We start from the raw sequence: 22,922 nt of genomic DNA on the forward strand, positions 1-22,922 counted from the left end.
CTCTGCCTCATCTAGCCTGCTATTTATTACATAAAGTATATTTTTAGTTTTAATTATTGTGTTCTTAATCTCTAATGGTTCTTTTTTTAATCTCTGTTAAGGTTCTCACTGATGTCCTCCACTCTTTTCTCAAATCCCATGAGTATCTTTATGATCAATAATACATTTTTTAAAAGATTTATTTATTTGAGAGAGAGAGAGCACAAACATGTGAGTTGGGGGAGGGGGCTGAGGGAGAGAATTCAAGCAGACTCCCTGTTGAGCATGGAGCCTGATGTGGGGCTTGATCTCGCAACCCATGAGATCACAACCTGAGCTGAAACCAAGGGTCAGATATCTAACTGACTGAGCCACCCATGCACCCCTTTTTGATCATTACTTTAAATTCGGTCATATTACTTAAAGTCCATTTTCCATATTAATTAAAGTCCAAGGCTCCTTGCTGTGGTTTGATTGTGTTCTTTCATGTGGGACATATTTCTGTCTCCTCATTTTGTCTAACTCTCTGAGCCTGTTTCTCTGTGTTATGAAAGTCAGCTACTTCTCTTGCTCTTAATGATATAGCCTTATGAAGAAAAGAGCCTGTAGTGTCTTGCAGTGTAGTGTCCTCTGTTCCCCAGGATCTGTTGTTTCCATGAGTGTCTCCTATGCATGTTACATGTGCTCTGCTATTGAGTATTGACCTCTTTTTCCTTCATTCCATTTGTTTGAAGAGACTCTATGCATAGGTTGGCAGTGTTTGGTCCCCAGCAGGGGTGGGACATGTGTTAACAAGGTGTGCAGTGGTCTGCTTGTAAAATGAGACCTGTCCCCACCACAGCTGGAACTGAGGTCCTGCAAAACCTGTGGGTGAGGGGATGTGGTATTGGCAGGATTTGTGTCAGTTTTCTGGGGGAGGGCATCTGTGGCACTGATACTGAGGCTAGTCTGACTGGGAAGGGCAGATAAAAAAGCTGGCAGGGGAGGGGAAGACAGGGCTTGGGATAAGCAAGTTAGTTAAGGAATGTAGGCACCCTGTTGGTTTCCACAGGTGGCTGTTGTTTATGCTGAGGGGACAGGAGAAAGAAATGGCACCTGCCAACTCCTTTGTTCTTGGAGGGGTCTCCTCATGATCCCTGTCTCTCTGGCCACACTCTGAGATGAGCAAATCACTCTCCTTCCACCTGCCCCTAGTGTTTCTCAAACTACTTCTCTGCTGTATGTGCAGTAGTTGTTTGTCTGCTGTCTCTTTAAGGCAGGACTCTTCTTCCTAATGCCCTCCAGGTTTTCCCAGAGCTAAGCTTCAGGTTTTCAAGTTTCAGGCTTTAAGTCCTACTGGTCAATAAGAATTTGTGGGATTCCGTCCCTCTCACTTTCAAGGGAAAATATTATGGGGATTTATCCTCCCCATTTGTGGGCTCCATGTTGTGAAAGTCTTTTTTTTCCTGCTCTTTTCTCTATGCCACTGGCTACCCACCCCACCGCCCAATGTGGATGGTCCTGATCCATTTTCCATTTCACTCCCAAACAGTATCTTCTCCCTTCCTATCTTCTTTGATGGTTTCTTCTCTACCCTTAGTTGTGGAGTTAGTTCTGCCATTCTTAATATAATTTTCTGTGCTGTTTACACTGATGTCAGTGTTAACCATGGAAGGAGGCAAGCTTAGGGTCCTCCAACTCCACCATCTTCCTTTAGGTCTTTGAGTATCTTTAAGATAGTTTTAAAGTATTTGCCCCTCCCCCAACCAAATAAAGTCTTTGCCTAATACATCCAATATCTAGGCTTCTTCAGGGATGTTTTCTGTCATTTTTGTCCTGTGAATGGGCCACACTTCACTGTTTCTTTGTATCCTTTGTGATTTTTTGTAAAAAACTGGATATTTTGGAAACTAATGATGTATGATATTTTGGTTAATTGAATTTAAACAAAAAAAGTGGACATTTTGAATATTATAACTCTGGGAATCAGACATTCCCCCCTCCTCAGCATTTGCAGTTGTTGCTTATTGAGGGCTGTAGTCATTCATATTTCTAGTGACTTTCCCCTGTACTATTTTTGCAAAGAATGTATATCTTATTCATGTGTGATTACCTAAGTCTCTGTTCCATTATCTCAGTGGTCAGCCAGAAACCTGACAGAGATTTCCTTAAATGCTTGGAATGTAAAAGGAAAAAAACTCTTCTTATTTTTGTAGATTAGCATTGAGCAGAAGCGATCCTTCAATGCTTGGGCAGGCCATCTATAATTCTGATTCAGCTTTTACTCCTGCTCATGTGGACCCTAAAGATCAGCCAGAGATAGAAGCTTTTAGGGTCCACTCAGGTCTTTTCTGAGTTATACTAAGCTCTGGGCATGCCTGTTGCCTGTATCAGTACATTATCACTTTTATTGCTAAATAGTATTCCATTGTATGATATACCACATTTTATTTATCCATCCATCAGTTGATGGACATTTGGATTATTTCCACTTTTTGGCTCTTAAAAATAATGATTCTATGGCATTGTGGACTCATTTCTATTTTGAAAATGGACTGAGTTAGATAAGTTGATACACAATGAACTGATTATATTTAAAATTAATAATTAAATGAATTTTGAAATATGTATAAATCTGTGAATTCATCACCATAATTAAGAATAGAAGCATTTTCATCACCCTCAAATGTGTCAACACGTTCTTTGTAATCCACTACAACTCTGAAACCCTGTTTGCCTGTACTCACTGATCTATTTTCCATTACTAAAGAATTCTAGCATTGTATATTAATGGAATAACATCTTATTGCTCTTTTTATCTGGTTCCTTTTGCTCAGCATAATCATTTTTATTTTCTTCCATGTGGTTTCGTATATCAATAGTTTCTCATTAATGGCTGAATAGTATTCCCACTGCATGTCTATATATCTTATTTATTCATTTATCTGTTGAATATTTGAATTTTTTCCACCTTTTAAGCTATTACAAATGATCCTGTTCGAATGTTTTTCAATTTTTTTTGCAGACTTATTCTTCCATTTCTCTATGGTAAATACTTTGGAGTAGATTAACTGGTTATGGGGCACCTGGGTGGCTCAGTCAGTTAAGCATCTGCCTTCAGCTCAGGTCATGATCTCAGGGTCCTGGGATCAAGACCCAGGGAGCCTGATTCTCCCTCTCCCTCTGCCTGCTGCACACCCTGCTTGTGCTCTGTCAAATAAATAAATAAAATCTTAAAAAAAAAAAAAAAAGACGAGCCTGTTTGTATGGTAGATGTACATTTAACTTTTTAGAAAACTGCCAAACTGCTTTTCAACAATGAAAAACAATGGCCTTTCCCACAATAGCCAACTATTGTATCATTTTACATTCCTACTAACAGGATATGAAAATTCCAGTTGCTCTACATCCTCACCAAAACTTGGTGTGGTCAGTCTTTTAAATTTAGTCATTTTTGTGTGTATACCAGTATTTTATTGTGGTTTTATATTATATTTTATTAATGAAAAATAATGTTGAACGTCTTTTGATGTACTTATTTGCCATACATGCATCTTCTTTGGTGAAGTGCATGTTCAAATCCTTTACCCACTTTTAAGTTGGTGTTTGTTTCTTATTATTATTGAGATTGAGGTGTGTGCGTTCTCAATATATTCTGAATAAAAGTCCTTTGTCGGATATATATTTTTTAAATATTGCAGTTTGTGCTTGACTTTTCATTTTCTTAGCAGTACTTTTATCAAATTAAAGGTCTGCATGTAGATAAAGAAGGAAGACTTTATATGACCACAGTTCATGTGGAAGACATGTGAGTTTTAGTTAATCATGGTGTTAGTACAAGTTAAGGGTGTGATGTGGCTAATGAATTCAGGATTCACTAATGAGTACATCTTGTAGATAATGAGAAGTAATACTCCTATGGTACTTTGTACTGATCATATCACATTATTATTTTCGATTCTGGGGTTAAGTGTTAAATGGAATATTGTCAAACTTAAGTACATTCAGAGGAAGTAGATTAGGATAGTAAGAAGACCAAAAGAACAAGGATTGAAGAAACTTGGGATAGTCTAGAAATGAAAGGACTAAAAGGAGAGAGAAATTTTTAAAAATTTGAAGGTCTTTCAGAGTAAAAGAAGAATAGTTAACTGCATGGGATATATATTCAAAGAGACATGGATTCAAATAGTCGCTACTCCTCTTTATAGTTATGTGCTATTAGGCATGGTTCTTAAAGGCTGTCTAAGTGTTCTCACTGTTAAAATTCATAGTACATATTAAATGCTCAACAAATAATACTATTCTTGAGCTCACTATGTGACAGTAGTGATGTTATGAAACATTTATTATAATATTTATTAATAATATCTAGTAAATCAAAGGATAATTGGGACATTCATTATATTATGGCATCCTTAACAAAGATGGCACTTCATTTGTAAGGTGCATCAGTTTTATTAGTTACTGTGTGGGAAACTGCCCCCAGAACTAGCAGATTAAAGTAATCAGTATTTATTCTCTCACAATTTCTACTGTGGTTTAGGACTTTAGGAGCAGCTCATCTGGGTGGTTCTGGCTCAGGGTCTCTCATGAGGTTGCAGTTAAGAAGCCAGGTCTGCACTCATTTTAAGGTCGACTGCTGAGAGAAAACCCCAGTTTCCTCTTTGCTTTTGGCAGGAGGCCTCAGTTTCTTGCCATATGGACTTTTCCCTGAGTGCAGCTTGAATGTTCTCATGTCATAGCATCTGGCTTTTCCCAGAGCGAGTAATCCCAGGGAAAGAGCAAGGAAGAAGCCACAATGATTTTTATGTTCTCATTTCAGAAATCACATTGTCACTTTGGCCACTGTATAGCTCTCAAAAGTGAGTCACTAAATACAACCCATATTCAAAGGGAGAGCAATTAGTTTTCACTTTTTAAAAGAGGTGCTATTAAAGGATATGTGCACATATTTTAAAACCCCTGCAACCAATGAGGAAATTTGTGCAGAAAAAAGATTTTAAGGATATTTCTGGTGTTGCAGGCTTAGGAAAGAAAAGTGTTTAGGCCTAGTCTCCCTAACCAGGTTTCTGGATACAGATTTCCTATAAAATCCCCCCCAAATCTATTTTGCCTCAGTTTTCTTCCTAAAATATTGGGTCTGCCCCAGGTAAATAAATGCTTCAATTATTTAATTACCATAAAATCCTGACCTCATGGAGAAATATCCAGACTTTCCCTGTAAAAGAGTCCCCATTGGATTTCTCTCTTAAGTCTCTTGGCCATTCAAGATAAGAATTTTAATTTGTATTCTTCTGCTATCTCAGGGTTAATCTTCATCTTATACAAAGAACATCTCTCTTGCCAGTCTGACTTTGTGTATTAGTTTACTGTGGCTGCTGTAACAAATTGTTATAAATTGGGCACGTTAAAACAAAAAAGTTTATTCACTTGTAGTTTTGGAGGCCTGAAGTCTGAAATCAAGGTGTCAGCAAGGTTGCACTTCATCTAGGGGCTGTGGGGGAATGATCTATTTCTGCCTCTTCCAGCTTCTTGTGGCTCTTGGCATTCCTTGATACATAGCTCTGTTACTCTAGTCTTTGCCTTCATGGTCATGTTGTCTCCTTTTCTGTGTTATTTTCCTTTGTCTCATTTAAAAAGAAAAACTTCATCATCAAAGTTTCAGAATTTTAATTATAAATGTGCAGAATTTCATCCAAGGTTGTCACCAGTTTCATCCAAGTTTCCACCAAGGGCTCAAGAAATTAAGGCCTCTGGAATTATCAAAGCCTAACAACTATTTTTAAAGACTTCACTGCTTATAATGGAGGAATAGGTAATGTGGGCCCATTACAAATTTCAATTTTTAGCCAATTGATCTTATTTGATTATTAGTAGCCATTTATAGAAAGTTCAATTTAACTGGGTATCTGCATAGAGTAATACAGACAAAGATTTTGTAAACTAGTGAAAATTATGCAACCTTTAGATATTATTAATGTCTACACGTAGTTAACACTGCATTTTATTTTTTTACTAATTTTTTTCTATTAGTCTCTTTTATAAATAATTGAATTTTAAATTTTTTACAAATGACAAAATATCCTATTAGTTTCAGATACACATCATGGTGAGTTAGTATTTTTTAACATTTGGAGATGAACCCCATCATAAGTCTGGATGCCACCTGTCCCCATATAAACTTATTATAATACTGACTATATTCCCTCTGCTATACATCGCATCCCCATGACTTACTTTATAATTGGGAGTTTGTACCTCTTAATCCTCTTCATCTATTTTACCCTCCCCCATAGTAACTATCAGTTTGTTTCCTGTATTTATGAATCTGTGTGTTTTGTTTGTTCACTTGTTTTGTTTTTTTTAGATTCCACAATAAGTGAAATTATATGGTATTTGTCTTTGACTTATTTCACTTATCACAACATGCTTTAGGCTCATCTACATTGTTGCAAATGGCAAAATTTCATTCTTTTTATGATAGAATAATATCCATTGTATACATGTACAATATATTCTTTATCCATTCGCCTATTAATGGACACTTGGGCTGCTTCTATATCTTGGCTATTGTAAATAATGCTGCAGTGAACATAGGGGTGCATATATCCCTTCAAATTGGTATTTTAATTTTCTGTGGAAAAGTATCACAAAGTGGAACCGCTGGATTATATGGTCGTTCTATTTTTGATTTTTTGTCTCACTCTTAAAAGGACACTTGTCACCGGATTAAGACCTACTTGGAAAATCCAGGAGAAACTCTTCTCAAAATTCTTAATCACATATTTTTCCATACAAGGTAATATTCAATCTTTTGCCATATAAGATAAAAATATTCATAGGTTCTGAGGATTAGATATATCATTTTGCGGGCTACCATTCAGACCATTACACCTAGTCACTATTAATAATGGACTACCATTCAGCCCGTTACTCCTAGTTACTGGCAAAATAGGAGATCCTTAAATAGCCCTTAACATAAGACTTTTGTTTCTCTAAAACTTACAAAAACAATTAAGATACTCAAATATCTGTAAATATATAAAAGACTTCTTGGAAAAGGTGGGATTTATGATTCTTTAAAGGTGTGATGTGAGGTTGAGAAATACTGGTCTAATTGATTTTTCATCAGGTATTTTATACATATATAAAAACATAAAAATACCTATGTACCTACTAAACTTTATCAAATATTAATATTTGACTTATTTTGGAAGAAATGAAACATTACAGATACAGTTGAAGTACTCTGTATTCCCTTCCCCCTGTTTAATTATCTTGAATTTGCTATTTTTGTCATGAAAGTATCTAATACTATTTCTAAATATATATGTAGCTATCACAATATATAACATTTCAAAGAATGCCATATATATGTATATATATACATACATACACAATTGAATATATAGCTAATACATACTATATATGTGATATATTTTATTTTGCTACTAATTTTTTCTCGATGTTATATTTTTCAGATTTATTAGGGTTGATTAATATGTGACTTTGTTCATTGTTTTTTCAGACTGTTACAAACCATTTTGTAGGTTCTGAACTCTTAGAAAAAAAAATAGAACAGAGAAAAGAGAATGCATCACATGTACTCAGTTTGAGTATAGTTTTGTGAGAGTTCTCAGTCATGGTGTAAACTATATTTCCAAATCGAGGTAAAATATTTTAAAGTAATAGTCCTAATTTATTCATTTTCACTACACATTTCATTATATGAATATACTACAGTTTAGTTAACCATTTTTCCTATTGATATTTTGAATTTTTCTACTGTTTTATTACTACAAACCATGCTTCAAAATACTGTTAAACATGTCTCCTTGTGAGGGTCTGAGTGGATCAGTGGGTTAAAGCTTCTGCCTTCAGCTCAGGTCATGATCCCAGGGTCTTGGAATCAAGCCCCACATAGGGCTCTCTGCTCCGTGGAGAGTCTCCAGTCTCTCTCTCTGCTTGCCTCTCTTCCTACTTGTGATCTCTTTCTGTCAAAATAAATAAATAAATAAATAAATCTTTAAAAAACAAAAACAAAAACCATGTTTCCTTGTGCACATCTGCAAGAGTTTCTCTATACTTACAGGTGGAATTGCTGGAGTACATGCATCTTCAGCTCTACTGGATGTTGCTAAATTTCTCTCCATTGTGGAGTTTTCACTAGCTGTGTAGTCATTCTAGTCATTCCATATCACTGATATCAAACACTGAAAATGTTGTCAGCCTGATGGGTATGAAATAGCTGGTCATCGTTTTAAATTGTGGTCCTCTAAATATTAGTGAAGTTGAGCATGTTTTCTTGTGATTATTAGACATTTGGGTTTCTTCTTTTATGAACTGCCCATTTTTCTCTTGGATTGTTTTTAACTCATTAATTTGTAGTTCGCTATAAAGTCTGTGCTCCAATTTTTTGTTAACTAATATACACTGCAATATTCTTCATTGCAATATTCTATAAGGCTGTGGCTTATATTTTACTTTATCATGTTCTTTGACAAACTTATTTAATTATCATGTATAAAACTTATTAAGCTTTTTAAAAGTTTGTCCTCTTTATGTGTCTTTGTCCTATTTTAAAGATTTTTAAAAAATTATTTATTTGACAGACAGAGATCACAAGTAGGCAGAGAGGTAGGCGGGGTAGGGGGGAAGCAGGATCCCCACTGAGTAGAGAGCCCAATGTTGTGCTTGATCCCAGGACCCTGAGATCATGACCTGAGCTGAAGGCAGAGGCTTTAACCCACTGAGCCACCCAGGCACCCCTCTTTGTCCTATTTTTAAAAATCCTTCCTCTCTGAGGAATAACATTTTTTTTCCTCCTATACAATTTTTATAAATTAAAAAAATTTCCTTCTCACATTTCATTTTTAATTTATCTAGAATTTATTTTTTTAAAAGATTTATTTGAGAGAGACAGAGAGCAGGAGCGGGTAGGGGCAAAGGGAGAGGGAGAGAAAAACTTAAGCAGACTCTGCATTGAGTCTGGAGCCCAAGGTGGTGCTCAATATCATGTCCTGAGATCAGGGCTTGAGCTGAAACCAAGAGCCCCTGAGCTGAAACGAAGAGTTGGGTCCTTAATTGACTGTGCTACCCAGGTGCCCCTGGAGTTTATTTTTGTGTTTGTTGTAAGCAAAGGTAGATTCACTATGAAATGAATGAAGCTTAAGCTTCAAGGACTGTTACTTGCACAGGCCCTTTGTGTCCCTGGAAGAAGCCCAAGTAATGTGTTTAATATGGGTTGTATGTTTTTATAAAATTTGAAATGTAAAATATTTTGCAATTTCTTTTCTTAAATAGGGATCCTCAAATTTTAAGTTACAGGCCCTATAAAACTTGAACTTCATCCTAGGTCTGAGGTAGGAGTCTTATTTAAATTTTTTCCATGTGGATAGTAAATGCTTGAGTGCTAATTATTGATATTTGCAAATACTTTGCCATTGATCTAAAATGCTACTTCTGTCACATATCAAGATTCCATAAATGAGGAGCTTTATTTCTGACCCCTTCATTTTAGTCTTGTTGGTATACTTGACTGTCCTTCAGTTTATTTTGATCTAGTAGAGGTTTGTAGGACTGTTGGTCCTCAAGTAGGTCTTAAATTAGGCTAGTCCACTTGTGGTCATGTCCTTTTATTTCAGTGAGAATTACAACCAGGAAGTTGCACTTGTGTCAGGGGAAACAGTACACTGTTTTGCAATTGTTGAACTCTGCCTCGTTCTCCTAGCCTCTGACTAGCCGTATGAGAATCATACTACTTCATCAATAGGAAGTAACATGAAAAGTCATCTGCGGCTAATAACTCCTCTCCTAAGCCTTGACTGATTTTCTCATATAGTTCCAAATGATTTTTTCCACATCCCATAGCACTTTGTACATATTTCACTTAATCATATATTACTCATTTATCTCTGTGATTCCAATGAAACTGAGCTCCTTCCAGGTAGGCATGCCTTAGCACCTAGCACCTACCATGGTGTATGCCACATAGTAGGCATTCAAAAAATGTCTTTGAGTTCTGAGTAAATTCAGAATACCAAACTAATATATTTAAATAATTTGAAGCAACTGCTGTTATTTTCTATCAGTTGGACTTCTTATGAATTATTCTGTGCCCAGCTTTCAAGTGGGATAACACTTACATGACTTGGACAGATACTTGTTTACAGTTAAACTGAGACTACATTAAAAATCTTTAGGAAGCTAAAGCAGTCAGAAGTGTTTTTGTGCAGCTACTTAATATATAGTACTCTCAATTCAGAAAACTTCTTTTGTTGTTATTATTATTATAGTAATTAATGTTTTTTTTTTTCTTTTCTGTTTGTTTCTTGCCTTCTCAAAAGGGAAGAAAATGGAGACTTGAAGTCATAAGAGTTGGGTTGATTGTCTGTGACCATAGGCAGTTCACTTAAGCTTTCTGTAAGCTTCCTCACCTTGCCATACTTTTGTTATAAAAGGAAAAAGGTTAACATGTAAAGAGTATTCAGTGGGTAAATCATGATTATCTAGGGAAGTATATTTTAAAATTTAATTTTACAGCGATAATTTCATCAGTAAATCAAGTTATAATTTTAATGACCCTGAAGTAACAAAGTTGAATAGATTAAGTTCATCTCAAGTCTATTTTTTTACTTTTGTGTTACTTAACACTTCCTGCTATAACAGATACCCCCCCAATTTTAGTGATATAAACAGCAGTTTATTTTTCAATCATGCAAAATTCTTTTTTTTTTAATCATGCAAATTTTTTTTTCTTCAATCATGCAAAATTCTAATGGATGCTACTAATCAGCACTTTGCATTTCTCTAGCAATGATTCACAGACTTGGTCTGGTACTTTTTTTGTCCTTGGAATCTCTGCGGACCTTAGAAGTCCTCTGTTGCATTCTATTTATCTAGCTTGGTGATCGGGGAAAGAGTAAAAGAATAAGGCTGTTGCGGTCGAGGAGTCAAGATGGCAGAGAAGTAGCAGGCTAAGACTACTTCAGCTAGCAGGAGATAAGCTAGATAGCTTATATAAAGATTGCAAACACCGGCAAATCCATCGGCAGATCCAAGAGAAGAAGAACAGCAATTCTGGAAACAGAAAAACAACCACTTTCTGAAAGGTAGGACCGGCGGAGAAGTGACTCCAAAGTGACGGGAAGATAGACCCCAGGGGGAGGGGCCGGCTCCCGGCAAGCGGCGGAGCAACAGCGCACAAAATCAGGACTTTTAAAAGTTTGTTCCGCTGAGGGACATCGCTCCAGAGGCTAAACCAGGGCGAAGCCCACGCGGGGTCAGCGTGGCCTCAGGTCCCGCAGGGTCACAGAAGGATTGGAGGTGTCTGAGTGTCGCAGAGCTTGCGGGTATTGGAACGGGAAAGCCGGCTACAGAGACAGAGCCGACAGTAAGCTCACAGCTCGGTGTTACCTTGTACCAGCCGCAGGCTCGGTGAGCTCGGAGTGCGGCCAGAGGTCAGGCAGATGGGAGTTACTGGGCGCTGTTCTCTGAGGGCACACTGAGGAGTGGGGCCCTGGGCTCTCGGCTCCTCTGGGCCGGAAACCAGGAGGCCGCCATTTGTATCCCCGTCCTCCGGAACTCTACGGAAAGCGCTCAGGGAACAAAAGCTTCTGAAAGCAAACCCCAGCGGATTACTCAGCCCGGGCCCCTGGTAAGGGCGGTGAAATTCCGCCTGGGGCAAAGACACTTGAGAATCACTACACCAGGCCCCTCCCCCAGAAGATCAACAAGAAATCTAGCCAAGACCAAGTTCACTACCAAGGAGTGCGGTTTCAATGCCAAGAAGAGCAGCAGAATTCCAGAGGAGGAGAAAGCAAAGCACAGAACTCATGGCTTTCTCCCAGTGATTTTTTAGTCTTGCAGTTAATTTAATTTTTTTCTTTTTCATTTTTTTCTCTTCTTCTGCTAAAATTTTTTTTAACTTTTATGCTTTTCTTTTTTAACATTTTTAACTAGTTTATCTAATATATATATATTTTTCTTTTTTAAACTTTTCTTTATTTGTTTTATTTTTTTATTCTTTTTTTTTCTTTTTCTTTCTTTCTTTTTGAACCTCTTTTTATCCCCTTTCTCCCCCCCCTCATGATTTGGGATCTCTTCTGATTTGGTTAAAGCATATATTCCTGGGGTTGTTGCCACCCTTTTAGTATTTTACTTGCTCCTTCATATACTCTTATCTGGACAAAATGACAAGATGGGAAAATTCACCACAAAAAAGAGAACAAGAGGCAGTACCGAAGGCTAGGGACCTAATCAATACAGACATTGGTAATATGTCAGATCTAGAGTTCAGAATGACAATTCTTAAGGTTCTAGCCGGGCTCGAAAAAGGCATGGGAGATATTAGAGAAACCCTCTCGGGAGATATAAAAGCCCTTTTTGGAGAAATAAAAGAAATAAAACCTAACCAAGTTGAAATCAAAAGAGCTATTGAGGTGCAATCAAAAATGGAGGCTCTCACTGTAGGATAAATGAGGCAGAAGAAAGAATTAGTGATATAGAAGACCAAATGACAGAGAATAAAGAAGCTGAGCAAAAGAGGAACAAACTGCTAGTGGACCATGAGGGGAGAATTCGAGAGATAAGTGACACCATAAGACGAAACAACTTTAGGTTAGTTGGGATTCCAGAAGAAGAAGAAAGAGAGAGGGGAGCAGAAGGTATACTGGAGAGAATTATTGGGGAGAATCTCCCCAATATGGGAACAAGCATCAAAATTCAGGAGGTTCAGAGAACGCCCCTCAAAATCAATAAGAATAGGCCCACACCCCGTCACCTAATAGTAAAATTTACAAGTCTCAGTGACAAAGAGAAAATCCTGAAAGCAGCCCGGGAAAAGAAGTCTGTAACATACAATGGTAAAAATATTAGATTGGCAGCTGACTTATCCACAGAGACCTGGCAGGCCAGAAAGACCTGGCATGATATTTTAAGAGCACTAAACGAGAAAAACATGCAGCCAAGAATACTATAATTAGCTATCATTGAAAACAGAAGGAGAGATTAAAAGCTTCCAGGACAAAAACAAAAAAACTGAAAGAATTTGCAAACACCAGACCAGCTCTACAGGAAATATTGAAAGGGGTCCTCTAAGCAAAGAGAGAGCCTACAAGTGGTAGATCAGTAAGGAACAGAGACAATATACAGTAACAGTCACCTTACAGGCAATACAATGGCACTAAATTCATATCTCTCAATAGTTACCTGAATGTTCATGGGCTAAATGCCCCAATCAAAAGATACAGGGTATCAGAATAGATAAAAAAACAAAACCCATCTATATGTTGCCTCCAAGAAACTCATTTTAAGCCTGAAGACACCTCCAGATTTAAAGTGATGGGTGGAAAAGAATTAACCATGCTAATGGACATCAGAAGAAAGCAGGAGTGGCAATCCTTATATCAGATCAATTAGATTTTAAGCCAAAGACTATAATAAGAGATGAGGAAGGACACTATATCATACTCAAAGGGTCTGTCCAACAAGAAGATCTAACAATTTTAAATAGCTATGCCCCCAACGTGGGAGCAGTCAAGTATATAAACCAATTAATAACAAAATCAAAGAAACACATCAAAAATAATATAATAGTAGGGGACTTTAACACTCCCCTCACTGAAATGGACAGATCATCCAAGCAAAAGATCAGCAAGGAGGGGCACCTGGGTGGCTCAATGGGTTAAGCTGCTGCCTTCGGCTCAGGTCATGATCTCTGGGTCCTGGGATCGAGTCCCGCATCGGGCTCTCTGCTCAGCAGGAGCCTGCTTCCTCCTCTCTCTCTCTCTGCCTGCCTCTCTGCCTACTCGTGGTCTCTCTCTGTCAAATAAATAAATTAAAAAAAAAATCTTTAAAAAAAAAAAAAGATTAGCAAGGAAATAAAGGCCTTAAACAATACACTGGACCAAATGAACATCACAGATATATTCAGAACATTTCATCCCAAAGCAACAGAATACACATTCTCTAGTGCACATGGAACATTCTCCAGAATAGATCAAATCCTCGGTCCTAAATCAGGACTCAACTGGTATCAAAAGATTGGGATCATTCCCTGCATATTTTCAGACCACAATGCTCTGAAGCTAGAACTCAATCACAAGAGGAAGTTTGGAAAGAACCCAAATACATGGAGACTAAACAGCATCCTTCTAAAGAATGAATAGGTCAACCGGGAAATTAAAGAAGAATTGAAAAAAATCATGGAAAGAAATGATAATGAAAATACAGCAGTTCAAAATCTGTGGGACACAACAAAGGCAGTCCTGAGAGGAAAATATATAGCGGTACAACCCTTTCTCAAGAAACCTGAAAGGTCTCAGGTACACAACCTAACCCTACACCTAAAGGAGCTGGAGAAAGAACAAGAAAGAAACCCTAAGCCCAGCAGGAGAAGAGAAATCATAAAGATCAGAGCAGAAATCAATGAAACCAAAAAAACAATAGAGCAAATCAACGAAACTAGGAGCTGGTTCTTTGAAAGAATTAATAAAATTGATAACCTCCTGGCCCGACTTATCAAAAAGAAAAGAGAAAGGACCCAAATAAACAAAATCATGAATGAAAGAGGAGAGATCACAACTAACACCAAAGAAATACAAACTATTATAATAACATACTATGAGCAACTCTACACCAACAAATTTGACAATCTGGAAGAAATGAATGCATTCCTAGAAACATATAAACTACCACAACTGAACCAGGAAGAAATAGAAAGCCTGAACAGATCCATAACCAGTAAGGAGATTGAAACAGTCATTAAAAATCTCCAAACAAACAAAAGCCCAGGGCCAGATGGCTTCCTGGGGGAATTCTACCAAACATTTAAAGAAGAACTAATTCCTATTCTCCTGAAGCTGTTCCAAAAAATAGAAATGGAAGGAAAACTTCCAAACTCATTTTATGAGGCCAGCATCACCTTGATCCCAAAACCAGACAAGGATCCCATCAAAAAAGAGAGCTATAGACCAATATCCTTGATGAACACAGATACGAAAATTCTCACCAAAATACTAGCCAATAGGATCCAACAGTACATTAAAAGGATTATTCACCACGACCAAGTGGGATTTATTCCAGGGCTGCAAGGTTGCTTCAACATCCGCAAATCAGTCAATGTGATACAACATCAATAAAAGAAAGAACAAGAACCATATGATACTCTCAATAGATGATGAAAAAGCATTTGACAAAGTACAGCATCCCTTCCTGATCAAAACTCTTCAAAGTGTAGGGATAGAGGGCACATACCTCAATATCATCAAAGCCATCTATGAAAAACCCACCGCAAATATCATTCTCAATGGAGAAAAACTGAAAGCTTTTCCGCTAAGGTCAGGAACACGGCAGGGATGTCCATTATCACCACTGCTATTCAACATAGTACTAGAGGTCCTAGCCTCAGCAATCAGACAACAGAGGAAATTAAAGGCATCCAAATTGGCAAAGAAGAAGTCAAATTATCACTCTTCGCAGATGATATGATACTATATGTGGAAAACCCAAAAGACTCCACTCCAAAACTGCTAGAACTTGTACAGGAATTCAGTAAAGTGTCAGGATATAAAATCAATGCACAGAAATCAGTTGCATTTCTTTACACCCACAACAAGACAGAAGAAAGAGAAATTAAGGAATCAATCCCATTTACAATTGTACCCAAAACCGTAAGATACCTAGGAATAAACCTAACCAAAGAGGCACAGAATCTATACTCAGAAAACTATAAAGTACTCATGAAAGAAATTGAGGAAGACACAAAGAAATGGAAAAATGTTCCATGCTCCTGGATTGGAAGAATAAATATTGTGAAAATGTCTATGCTACCTAAAGCAATCTACACATTTAATGCAATTCCTATCAAAGTACCATCCATCTTTTTCAAAGAAATGGAACTAATAATTCTAAAATTTATATGGAGCCAGAAAAGACTTCGAATAGCCAAAGGGATATTGAAAAAGAAAGCCAAAGTTGGTGGCATCACAATTCCGACTCAAGCTCTATTACAAAGCTGTCATCATCAAGACAGCATGGTACTGGCACAAAAACAGACACATAGATCAATGGAACAGAATAGAGAGACCAGGAATAGACAGACCCTCAACTCTATGGTCAACTAATCTTTGACAAAGCAGGAAGGAATGTCCAATGGAAAAAAGACAGCCTCTTCAATAAATGGTGCTGTGAAAACTGGACAGCCACATGCAGAATAGACCATTTCCTTACACCACACACAAAAATAGACTCAAAATGGATGAAGGACCTCAATGTGAGAAAGGAATCCATCAAAATCCTTGAGGAGAACACAGGCAGCAACCTCTTTGACCTCAGCCGCAGCAACATCTTCCTCGGAACATCGCCAAAGGCAAGGGAAGCAAGGGCAAAAATGAACTATTGGGATTTCATCAAGATCCAAAGCTTTTGCACAGCAAAGGAAACAGTGAACAAAATCAAAAGACAACTGACAGAATGGGAGAAGATATTTGCAAACGACCTATCAGATAAAGGACTAGTGTCCAAAATCTATAAAGAACTTAGCAAACTCAACACCCAAAGAATAAATAATCCAATCAAGAAATGGGCACAGGACATGAACAAACATTTCTGCAAAGAAGACATCCAGATGGCCAACAGACACTTGAAAAAGTGCTCCATATCACTTGGCATCAGGGAAATACAAATCAAAACCACAATGAGATATCACCTCACACCAGTCAGAATGGCTAAAATCAACAAGTCAGGAAATGACAGATGCTGGCGAGGATGCGGAGAAAGGGGAACCCTCCTACACTGTTGGTGGGAATGCAAGCTGGTGCAACCTCTCTGGAAAACAGCATGGAGGTTCCTCAAAATGTTGAAAATAGAACTGCCCTATGACCCAGCAATTGCACTACTGGGTATTTACCCTAAAGATACAAACGTAGTGATCCAAAGGGGCATGTGCACCTGGATGTTTATAGCAGCAATGTCCACAATAGCCAAACTATGGAAAGAACCTAGATGTCCATCAACAGATGAGTGGATAAAGAAGATATGGTATATATACACTGGAATACTATGCAGCCATCAAAAGAAATGAAATCTTGCCATTTGTGACAACATGGATGGAACTAGAGCGTATCATGCTTAGCGAAATAAGTCAAGCAGAGAAAGACAACTATCATATGATCTCCCTGATATGAGGAAGTGGTGATGCTACATGGGGGCTTAAGTGGGTAGGAGAAGAATCAATGAAACAAGATGGGATTGGGAGGGAGACAAACCATAAGTGACTCTTTTTTTTTTTTTTTAAGATTTTATTTATTTATTTGACAGAGAGAGATCACAAGTAGATGGAGTGGCAGGTAGAGAGAGAGAGAGAGAGGGAAACAGGCTCCCTGCTGAGCAGAGAGCCCGATGCGGGCCTCGATCCCAGGACCCTGAGATCATGACCTGAGCCGAAGGCAGCGGCTTAACCCACTGAGCCACCCAGGCGCCCCCCATAAGTGACTCTTAATCTCACAAAACAAACTGAGGTTTGCTGGGGGGAGGGGGGTTGGGAGAAAGGGGGTGGAATTATGGACATTGGGGAGGGTATGTGCTTTGATGAGTGCTGTGAAGTGTATAAACCAGGCGATTCACAGACCTGTACTCCTGGGGATAAAAACATATGTTTATAAAAAATTAAAAATTAAAAAAAAAAAAGAATAAGGCTGTTGCATGGAAGGCTTTTATGAGCCAGGCCTATATCTTCATCACTTCTCTCCACATTCAGTTAATAGAACTTAATTATTTCACAACAACTGACTGCAAGAGAGTCTGAATAGTAATCTTGCCATGTGCACAGGAGGAAAAGGAAAACAGATTTACTGAATAATTGTTAAAGTCAATCACTGCCACAACTTACTATCACAGAATATGCGAAGCGCTAGGATACAAGTCCCTGTACATGAAGATCTCATAATATGCTGCTCATAATAGAAAAATAATATTAAAATAAAGGTGCCTGGGTAGCTTAGTTAAGCGTCTGCTTTTGGCTCAGGTCATGATTCCAGGGTCCTAGGATTGAGTCCCATGTCGGGCTGCCTGCTTTCCAGGGAGTCTCCTTCCTCTTTTGTTCCTCCCCACCTCATGTGTGTGCTGTCTCCCTCAAATAAATAAAATCTTAAAAAATAATAAAATAACAGGATAATAAATACTAATAAATAAAAAAATAAATATAAAATAAATAAATCTTTCTCTAACTTTTCAATCTTTTTAAAAGATTTCATTTATTTGACAGAGAGAGAGATCACAAGTAGACAGAGAGGCAGGCAGAGAGAGGGGAAGCAGGCTCTTGGCTGAACAGAGAGCCCCATGCGGGGCTCGATCCCAGGCTCCTGAGACCATGACTTGAGCTGAAGGCAGACGCTTAACTCACTGAGCCACCGAGGCTCCCCAAAGGTAGTCTTTTCAACAAATGGTGCTGAAGCAACTGAACATGCACATGCAAAAAAAATAAATGTAGACACAGGCCTTATACCATTCACAAAAATTAAGCTAAATTGGATTGAAAACCTAAATGTAAAACACAAAATAATAAAACCCCTAGAAGTTAACAGGAAAAAACCTAGGTGACCTTGGTTATGGTGAAGACTTTTTAGATACAACATAAAGACATGATTCATGAAAAAGAATTGACAAGCTAGAATTCATTAAAATTAAAAACTTCTGGGGCGCCTCGGTGGCTCAGTGGGTTAAGCCGCTGCCTTCGGCTCAGGTCATGATCTCAGGGTCCTGGGATCGAGTCCCACATCAGCCTCTCTGCTCAGCAGGGAGCCTGCTTCTCTCTCTCTCTGCCTGCCTCTCTGCCTACTTGTGATCTCTATCTGTCAAATAAATAAAATCTTAAAAAAAAAAAAAAACTTCTACTCTGCAAAAGAAAATCTCAAGAGAATGTGAAGACAAACCACAGACTTGGAGAAAATATCTGCAAAACACACGTGATAAAAGACTTTTATTCAAAATATACAAAGAACTCAGCACTCAACAATAAGAAAACAGACCACCTGACTAAAAAATGGACAAAACCACAAATGGACAACTTACCAAAGAAGATACAGAGATTGAACATAAGCATATGAAAAGATGTTATATGTCATTAGGGAATTGCAAATCAAAACAATAATATGCCACCGTCCGTCTATTAGAATGGCCAGAATCGAACACTGACAACACAAAATGCTGGCAAGGATGTGGAGCAACAGAAACTCTCCTTTATTGTTGGTAGAAAAGCAAAATGGTATACTTTGGAAGATAGTTTGGCAGTTTTTTACAAAACTAAACATATTCTTAGCATGTGATTCAGCAATGGTGCTTGTTAGCATTTATTCAAAGGAGTTGAGAACTTATAGCCACACAAAAATGTCCACACATGGATGCTTATAGCAACTTTATTCATGCTTGCCCAAACGTGGAAGCCTACAAGATGTCCTTCAGTAGGTAAATGGATAAACTGTGATACATCCATACAATGGAATATTACTCTGTGCTGAAAGAACCTGTCAACCCATGAAAAGGCACGTGGAAATAAGGGAGTACATTATTAAATGAAAGAAGCCAACCTGAAAAGACTACACATATGTGATTTCAACTATATGGCATTCTGGAAAAGGCAAAACTACAGAGAAATAAAAAGTTAAGTGGTTGCCAGAGATTGGTGGAGAAAGGGATGAACAGGCATAGAAAATATTTAGGGCAGTGAAACTATTCTGTATATTGCAGATACCTGTCATTATACATTTGTCAAAATCCATAGACTGTATAATAGCAAGAGTGAACCCGGCTGTAAATTATGGAGTTTGGATGATATGTCAATGTAGATTCATTGATCGTAATAAATGTACCACTATGATGGAGGAGAGTCCAGAGTCAGGACACTTTTGTGTGTGTAGGAACACAGAATATATGGGAATTCTGTACATTTAGTTCAATCTTTCTATAAACCTACAATTGCTCTAAAAAGAGTTTATTAAAGGGACGCCTGGGTGGCTCAGTTGGTTGGGCATCTGCCTTTGGCTCAGGTCATGATCCCAGAGTCCTGGGATTGAATCCCACATCAAGCTCCCTGCTAAGCTTCTCCCTCTGCCTACCCCTCCCCCTGCTTGTGTGTGTGGTCATTCTCTGACAAATAAATAAATAAATAAATAAAATCTTTTTAAAAAAGTTTATTAAGGAAATCAAAAACATCATTTGACTCTGGAAAAGTATTGCTTATATAACCAATTTGCCTCAAAGTCTTCTTGAGAAGATTTAATAAATTTGGGGGGTGGGGAATCTTAAAATAAAGATATAATTGGAGATTTGGGAAAAGCTGTTCATTTGCCAGTAAAAGAAAACCATGAGGAATGAATGAAACACGTTAGTAATAACTAATTAAATTTATTTTGAGGAGGAGCTAAGATGGTAGCATAGAAGGGCCCTTGGCTTGTGTTATCCCTTGAACACAATGAACTATCAAATCATTCTGATTACCTAAAAAATCGACCTGAGAAGAAACTGCACAACTGAAGAGAGAGAAGAGGGCACATCAGGAAGGTAGGCAGTGCTGAGATGTAGTTTGGGGAGAAACAAATTACAGATTCTGTGGAGAGGAGGGAGTTCTAGTTACAGAAAAAGGCCAGAGAGTGGAGCACACAGGGATACACAAAAGAATACCTCCTCTGAGCCATTGGCTGGGAAAACAGAGACTGATTTTTGTGAGCTTTTGCAAGCAGCCCAACTCAAAGTTTGGAGTTTAAAAGGTCAACAGGCTTGGCTGGGATAAAGCCCTGAGGCCACTGTCTTAGTCCTAGAGAAGGCAGGCAAACAAGCAATGATTTGAGCATCACAGGGAGAGACTGTTCATTCTTCGTGGAGCACGTCTGTGAGAGGTGGCATTCACAGAGTTGCCTCTCCAGGGACAAGAGAGTCCTCAGGCACCATTTCCCTCTCCCGCCCCTGAGCATAGGTGCAGAGATACTTGCTGAGGGCAGCTAACCCAGATATTGCCTGCTTTGCTCTAAATCCCATACCCCAGTGCTTTGGGGGTGAATGCCCTTCTCATTCAAACCTGCATCTGTCCAAGTGCAGTGAGACACTCTCCCAGAAGACCACCACACCAGGTCCCTAAAGTTTGGAGTTTTATTTATTTTTTTTTTAAGATTTTATTTATTTATTTGACAGAGAGAAATCACAAGTAGATGGAGAGGCAGGCAGAGAGAGAGAGAGGGAAGCAGGCTCCCTGCTGAGCAGAGATCCCGATGCGGGACTCAATCCCAGGACTCTGAGATCATGACCTGAGCCGAAGGCAGCGGCTTAACCCACTGAGCCACCCAGGCGCCCCAAGTTTGGAGTTTTAAAAGTCAGCAGGCTTGGCTGGGATATAGCCCAAAGTGTGCTGTGTTGCTCCAGATAGGCAAGCAACCTGGAGGCAGACTGCATGAAAACAGCGATCTGAAAAATGCCTGGGATGAATGAAGAGAAATAATTCCTTGTCTGGGAGTGCCTCTCTGAAAGCAACAAGCACAGAAAAACCTCTCTGGGGACAAAGGAACTGGCTGGCACTACTTCCTCCACTGCCCTTCAGGATAAACCAACTTCTATAAACAGCACAGCGCCAACACTGTCTGCCTAACACGCTTACACCAAGTCCTACCCACCTGTACTCTGCTGGTATTGCTTTTCTTGGACAAGTAAGCCTAAGGCCCAGCACAGCAGGTCCCTTCCCCAGAAGATCAGCAGAATCCCCTCTCCCCATTCCTCCTCTCCACACACCACATCTCCTAACCAGAGAGTTCTGCAAGGCTTCAGTTCCAGTGGACATACCATCAGGCCTCACTTAATAAGCAGACCAGAACACACCTAGTTAAAACTTGCGACACTCCGGCCAAGGTCCAAACACTGCCCACGGCAGGCAAGGAGAGCCTCTGATGATGACTGGCCCGAGGGACAGAACAACCAAAACACAACAACAGAGTGCATGCAGCACACACCAGAGAAGTACCAGAGCTTGGACACTCTTCTTCATAAAGCCATTACTCTCAGGAGAAGGAAACAAAACTGGCTTTTCAAACACACAGAAGAAGACAGAGACTTAGACAAAATGCCAAGATGAAGGAATTCAGCACAAAAGAAAGAACAAGAAAAGGTCCATGGTCAGAGACCTAATTAGAACACATACAAGTAATATACCTGATGGAGAATTTAATGCAACAATCATAAGGATACTTACTGGGCTTTAGAAAAGCATGGAAGACATCAGGGAGACACTTAACAGAGATAAAAGAGTAAAAAACAATCAGGCAGAAATGAAAAATATAACAACTGAGATTCAAAAAAGGCCACAAGAAGAAGTAGATCATGAGAAGAGACTCAGTGACTCTATCAAATGTAGTAACATTTATATCATAGGAGTCTCAGAAGAAGAGAGAGAAAATGAGAAAAAGGTTTATTTGAGGAAATAATAGCTGAAGACTAACCTAATCTGGGGAAGGAAACAGATATCCAACACCAGGAGGCAGAGAAGATGTCCATGAAAATCAACAAAAGCAGGCCAACACCAAGACATATTGTAGTTAAATTTGCAAAATAGTGATAAAGAAAAAAAAATCCTAATAGCAGGAAGACAAAAGAAGTCCCTAACTTACAGAAGACTCAAAAGGCTAACTGCAGATTCCTCCACAGAAACTTGGCAGGCATGATATTTTCAATGTATTGAATAAGAAAAATCTACAAAGAATACTCTATCTAACAAAGCCATCATTCAGAACAGAAGGAGAGATAAAGAGTTTCCCAGGGAAACAAACACCAAAGGAGTTTGTAACCACTAAACCAGCCTTGTAAGAAATATCAAAGAGGACTCTATGAGTGGGAATGAAAGAAAAAGTAAAAAAAAAAAACTAGATTGTTTTGTAAGAGGTTGCTGGGGGGAGGGGGTTTGGGAGAAGGGGGTGGGATTATGG

General features: G+C 38.5%; 1 long non-coding RNA gene across 1 annotated transcript in view; it reads right to left on the reverse strand.

The window, feature by feature from the left end:
* Window positions 1-7,440: 7,440 nt before the first annotated feature.
* LOC132014200 (uncharacterized) overlaps window positions 7,441-22,922 on the reverse strand; it is a 30,614-nt gene continuing 15,132 nt past the window's right edge. The window contains exon 3 of the long non-coding RNA XR_009403235.1: window positions 7,441-7,952. This is a non-coding gene — a long non-coding RNA (uncharacterized LOC132014200). The remainder of the gene's footprint in view (window positions 7,953-22,922) is intronic.

Source organism: Mustela nigripes, chromosome 3 (assembly GCF_022355385.1).
Source record: "Mustela nigripes isolate SB6536 chromosome 3, MUSNIG.SB6536, whole genome shotgun sequence".
NCBI lineage: Eukaryota > Metazoa > Chordata > Mammalia > Carnivora > Mustelidae > Mustela > Mustela nigripes.